We start from the raw sequence: 6468 nt of genomic DNA on the forward strand, positions 1-6468 counted from the left end.
ATGCAGAGAGGACACTGGGAATGGCTCAAGTCTTTTAAAATCCCCACCCCTCCTCCAGTGACACACCTCCTCCAACCAGGCTATACCTCTTAAGCTTTCCCAAACAGTTGCACCAACTAGGTATCAACCACTCAAACACATGAGACTGTGGGGCCAGGCCATCCTCATTCAGACCAGCACAGTGACGAAAAACTGAAGATCAAGCCAGTTGTCTCGCTTGGACTTGTTCTTCAAGAGCAGGCTGAAAGAGACCAGACAGGGGCTGCTGTGACAGGAACAGCCAGAAGCTAGTCACCAGGCCTAGGGGGTCAGGAGGAGAGACTGAGGAAAGAGATCCTCTGGAGGTGAGATAGAGTACAAGTCCTTTTTCCTGTCTGTCATATAGACAGACAGACATTGCACAGGGACTTCACAAAGCATGTGCGACCACCGAGAAGGGTCCTGTCTCACATGACTAGGGGAGAGTTCGACAGCCAGTAGCACATTGAGGCTTGAGTTCTGGAGCTTCAGAGGGATGTAAGGGTCATCCCAGCTGTGTCCTGAGAATCTTGTCTCCTTAGCTCCTGCATTCTGGGTCCCTTCCTCTCTGCAGTCTACCTGTCCTGCTCAGAGTCCTTCAAATGTCCCCACAGGTCTCCACCAACCTGAACATGTAACCCTGCTCTATACCCATCCCTAGAGCCCACCCTGTGGCAAAGTGGCCCTTATTCCCAAACAGCTGGGCCTAGAACCTGAATGAGATTAGCTGGGCAGTTGTGGGAGGACCAAGGGCCAGATGGCTTTCTTGGGTATCAAGAATTTTTCCAGGATCCTGGCCAAAAGACTCTTGCCTGGTAGCTCCAGAGGTGGCCAGGTTTCCTGTTGTTTTTCCATCAAATGGAGCAGCTGTCCTAGAGGGGGAAGTAACCCCTGACCTCACAGATGGGGTCTACAGGTGGGGGCTTCAAGGTGTAAATAGCTGAGTTGGGGTTTGGATCAATACCCCAATTTCTCTGGGAGACTGATTACATTAGTGTGGCCTACTTTCTTTCATGTACCACCTACCCTGAAGATTCCCAGTCTGTTTTCACAGTGACACAACCTAGGCTTTCCAACATTCTGGCCAAAACATCACGGCTGGGGGGCTGGGGGGGGTGGGTGGTTGCAGAATGCCTGGGTCATTCTCATGCCACAGTTGAAAAGTGATCCCAGTTGTGGTAATGATGGTAAATTCCAGCATCTGGTCCCCCACAGCTTAGAGACAGCAGAAAAAATGTTTTTTCTACATTCCATACAGGACATTGTCCAAACAGAAAGAGGCTGGCTCTGGACTTAGCCAGTGTTTGCATGTCAGCCCTAGGCTGGGAGCTGCTTTAGTCTGGAATGTCCAGTTCTGCCCCCCACAGAATCAAGTGGAGCCAGCCTCGGAGCGACCCTCAGAGCCTGGCTGGGCAGCCACAGCAGGTGCCCACGGGAAGTGCAGAAGACTGCCTACTATGTTTGTTCAAATTGATGAGTCTTCATCTGTTTCAGCTGCTATGTTAAAATGCTTCAGACTGTACAGTTTATAAACAACATGAATTTGCTTACTGCTCTAGAGGCTGGGAAGTCCGAACTTAAGATGCCTACACATTTGGTGTCTGGCGAGAGCTGCTTTCTGCTCCCAACACGATACTTTCTTGTGTTCACATGGTGAAGGCCAAAGGGCAGAAGACAAATGACAGCTGACTCCTCTGAGTACATGGTGGGGCGGCTCAATCCTATTGATGGCCCCTCCTGATCCAAACGTGTCCATAAGCCCATTTCTTCCTTCATTTCATTTTATCTTTAATCTATCTATCTATCTATCTATCTATCTATCTATCTATCTATCTTTGGTTTTTTGAGACAGGGTTTCTCTATGTAGTCCTGGCTGTCCTAGAACTTACTCTGTAGGACAGGCTGGCCTCGAACTCAGAGATCTGCCTGCCTCTGCCTCCCGACTGCTGAGATCACAGTCATGCACCACCACTGCCTGGCACTGCTTTCTTTATTTTTATGTGTTTGGGTGTTTTGCCTGCATGTATGTATGTGCATCATGTACGTGCACTGATCATGTATGTATGTGCATCATGTATGTGCACTGATCATGTATGTATGTGCATCATGTATGTGCACCTATCATGCGGGTCAAAGGAGGCACTGAATACCCTGGGACTGAAGTTACAGGTAGTTGTGAGCTGCCATCTGGGTGCTAAGACTTGAGCCCAAGTCCTCTGAAAGAATAGCCAGTTAGTTCTCATTCATATTCTCCCTCTCTCTCTCTCTCTCTCTCTCTCTCTCTCTCTCTCTCTCTCTCTCTCGACAGGATTTTTTTCTGAATAGCCCTGGTTGTCCTGGAACTCACTCTGTAGACCAGGCTGGCCTCGAACTCAGAAATCTCCCTGCCTCTGCCTCCCAAGTGCTGGGATTAAAGGCGTGTGCCACCCCTGCCTGGTGAGGAATTTCTCTTAACTCCTGAGCCATCTCTTCAGTTCCAGGTCCCACCTCTTAATACTGTCAAATCAGGTTGTAGTGATTTGGTCCCAGTGTGGGTTAAAAAAAAAAATCACAGTATAGTGTAAATTAAAAAAGGTTGGGGGAGGGGGTGATACATACTAGCAGGCAATCCAGGGCCTGCATTCTGTAACAGCCAGTGTGGGTGAGTGGACTGCACAGAGGTTGAGTGGCCCCCACCTCAGAGGCACCCCTTGCATCTGTGAGTGCTATCTATTTGGAAAAAAGGGTTTGAAGATGCAAGAAAGAATCTCCAGAGAAGATCAACCTGGATTAGGTTGGCCCTAAAGGCAAAGATATGTGTCATTGTAGGACATGGGGAGGAGAGAAGGACACATGGAGGAATGTGGTCACAAACCCAGGAATGTCTGCAGAGCCCCAAACTCTTTCTAATAAAGTCAGATTCTGCCCTAAGTCTTTGGAATGAGCATGCCCTGGGCAAGTACACTCTGTGTGGAGTGGGTCCTGCTGGCATCTAGACTGGGCTGTCTAGCCCTAGCATTGTGGAGACATGAGTGTCTGTTTTAAGCCACCCAGTTTGTGATGATACCAGCACTGGGGCAACCATATGGGGCCCATGCCTCTTCCTGGTCACGTTTAAGGAGTACTTACCATCCATTACAACCCCTTCTTAGTGTGCGCCATCTCACGATTCTGGGAGGTCAGAATAAGAGCTGGGTGGTGAGTTTGTGGCCGCACATACAGGAGGGCCAGCAGGAATATGGAGACCCATTACATAATTCCCCTCCAGTCCACACTCCACCATCCTACTCCTAGCCTGGGGGATTTGGAGCCTGGAGAAGGGAAAAACCTACTGGGCCCTGCTGCTACGGAGGGACCGTCCCGGAAGAGCGAAAGCAGCTCACCTTCCTAATGCTGGGTTTAGGCACCTTTCAAGTCTTTCCCACCACACACCCTTATCTGAAGCAACGCACATGAGCCAGTGGTCTATAAGCCTAGTGAGTATACCCCTCTGTGTTACTCCCTGGCACTCTCAGTCACTTCCTATGACAACACTCATTAGGGCACAGATGGGTGGGAAGCAGGGCAAAGACAAGACTCACAAACAAGGAGGAAGTGTGTGACCACTTCCTGTGTGGTCTACCTGCTCCTGCAGGCCCCAGGGATAACCTGAGTGACAAAGCCTGCAACAGCCAGTGAGTGTGCCTCAGGAATGCTGCGTGGCTGGGTGCCTCATGCTGACAGTGCATTCTGCCTCACACGGACTTGGAGCTATTTCCCATGTGTGTCTGTGTGTGTGTGTCATCCTGCTGAGGCTCTCCTGGGTGGGACAGACTGTTTCCATCTTGGCTCCTATGGGGATGTGACATAGATCCATCCATCTACTTGCTACTATATTCACCAATGTTTTGAAGCTCCCAAGGGAACAGCAGTGATTCTGTCACAGGAGGGTGTATTTGATCAGGACAGTAGAGAGGAACTCATACCTACATTTAAGAAGCAAGTCTTTCCTCAGACCAGTAAACTTATTTGTAGACCAGGGTAAAACTGAGTGCAATTTCTTACCGGTGTTATCTGGCTCTATCCCCTCCCCTCCCCAATGTTTTCTCCTCCCCCTCTGTCTTCCTGTCTCTCTCACACAACAGTTTGGAATTCTTGGCCTAGGCTAGCTAGAGCCCTTGTCCTCAGTTAGGCATGGACTTGATATCACAGCCGTTAGTCTCTAGGATGCTTATACCCCTCCCCTCCCCAGGCCTTGCAGAATCAGCTCTGCTGGTAGAGGGGCCCTGGGAGGCATCAGGGGGAAGGTAGGGTCTAGACACCCATCACAGGTGTTCTAATCCACTCCTGACCCAGAGTGACAGGCCCAGGACAAGTTGAAGTTTAGGCCTGGGAAACCTAAGCTCTGCCTTGTATCCCCACAGCCCAGGCAGATGACCTGGAGGGAGTCACTACTGCCACCTTGCACATGCCACAGACCATCAAATGATCACAGCAGGCACATGTAGGTGGCTGCAGGAAGTCATCTGGTGATGAGGTGCGAAGATGACTGGAGCTGACATGAACCCCTTGGCACTCACTTGGCATGGGGTGGTGGTGAAGCCACTCATCACCCACCCTTCCCCAGCGTCAGTAACATAGCCAGTGGTTACTCCCACACGGCAAGTCATCGTCTCTCAGATGTTCCATAGGGAGAAAATACAACCATTTGAGCTGCTGCAGAGGCTTTATAGGTGGAAGATAACCACCACGTTCCTATCTGTACACAGGCAGGAAGCTGCAGCGGGGGAGGGGTGAGAGGAAGAAGCCTTTTCAGGCTGAACGGAGTCTCTCTCGCTCTCTCTCCCTCCCTCCCTGACCCCCCCCCCTGTGTGTGTGTGTGTGTGTGTGTGTGTGTGTGTGTGTGTTCAGAGCTAGGAGGAGGCCCACAGAGATGTGGGTCGATATCCCAAGGGTCCCTCTTCCTCTAGGCCTATCTCGCTCTTTCCCACAAGTGCCCCTATGTTGAGCCTGCTTCCTCATGCCTTTTCTTACTACACTCCACCTGAAGAGGGAGGGCCTTGATAGGAGAAGCTACCCTGCCTGTGGTGGAGTGTGTGCCGGGAGAGCCTTCTGATGCCAGAGGGCTCATTTTAGCACTACACAGGCCCCATCCTCACAGACTCTTCGTAGGTGACAGCAAGGAAGCTTGGAGAAAGCAGCTTGTTCCCAGTCAGTAGGAACAGAGACAATTTTTAAGTCCGGGTCTTTCTAACACAGAACCTGAATCCTCAGCCAGCTTGCTCCAGAGATCCCTACAAACTGAGTCTCACAACCTGTGCCCCTCTTCCTGACTCAAGGAAGAAGTAAATTCGCCTCCAGTGAGAATGTTGTGGGCCACACATCCCCTAACTACAGAACCCTGTAACACCACATATGAGGCCCATTGGTTTGATCCTTGGCAAAGCTGGGGGCCCACAGCTGCAGTATGTCTCTAAGGAATCTAAGCTCAGTCTGACACCAAGTGGGTCACAGCAGCCTCCACTTGCATGCTGTGTCCTTTGAGGGCAACCAGGAAGTGCCTGCATTCCAGAGCCAGGGTCTGCTAGGGACCAGGCCTGAGGCTTCAGCAAACGTGGGTGGTAGCTGGCCAGCCACAACACACACTCTGCCTTAGCCAAGTGAGAGCAAGACCTGGCTCCTGTGGTCTCGGGGAGGCGTGGTGACAGCAGCAAGCCTGTGCCTCGCCCCAGGCACAGATGGTTCTCATTGCTGCTCCTGCTCTTCACTAGGAAAACAAACTAGCTCAGGGCCAACAGCCCAGTTTTATCTTGTGCTTGGTTTTGTTGCCATTTCTCTTTGCCTGAAGCCACTGTCTTGTGGGCTGCGTCTGCAGGGTCTGTCTGGGGTGACCTTGGCATGGTATCCATCTTCAGGCCAGGGGCCAGGGGGGCAGAGAAACTGCCAAGGACACTGCCATCCTCTGCACTCTGACTTGTCCCTGTTCCATTGAGGGTCACAGCTACTTTTTCAAGAAGATTTGGACTGGACCAGAGAGGAGAGCAGAAACCTAGGAGGGTCCCAGTTGGGCTGGCTGGTTGTCTAGATGGTGCCCTGTGGCTGGCTGGAGGTCGGCTGGGGCAAGACTCCGAGGCTACTCAAGTATGAATGGAGAAAGATCGCTCAGAGGTTCAGATCCTCAGGGTCCCGGGAGAATTCAGAGTAGGGTAGACAGATGAATGACCGCCAGTCTCCCACATGGGCCCCTGGTGTTCTTCCAGTATGTTTCCCAAATGCTTGCATTTCACAGGTAGTGACAACATGAAGTCTGGTGGTGAAAGCCCTAGGAAAATAGAGACTTGCCCAGGGCTGGACAGTATCCTCCACCCTAACTCCATCCAGGAAGACCTGGATTCTTCTTAGCCACGGGTGCATCTGCATGGCCTGTACCCTACATGAGGTGACAGGAAAGGAACAGGATGTGTGTGTGACAGCAAAGTCAAAAGAGGTTTC

The sequence above is a fragment of the Arvicanthis niloticus genome, chromosome 6 (assembly GCF_011762505.2).
Source record: "Arvicanthis niloticus isolate mArvNil1 chromosome 6, mArvNil1.pat.X, whole genome shotgun sequence".
NCBI lineage: Eukaryota > Metazoa > Chordata > Mammalia > Rodentia > Muridae > Arvicanthis > Arvicanthis niloticus.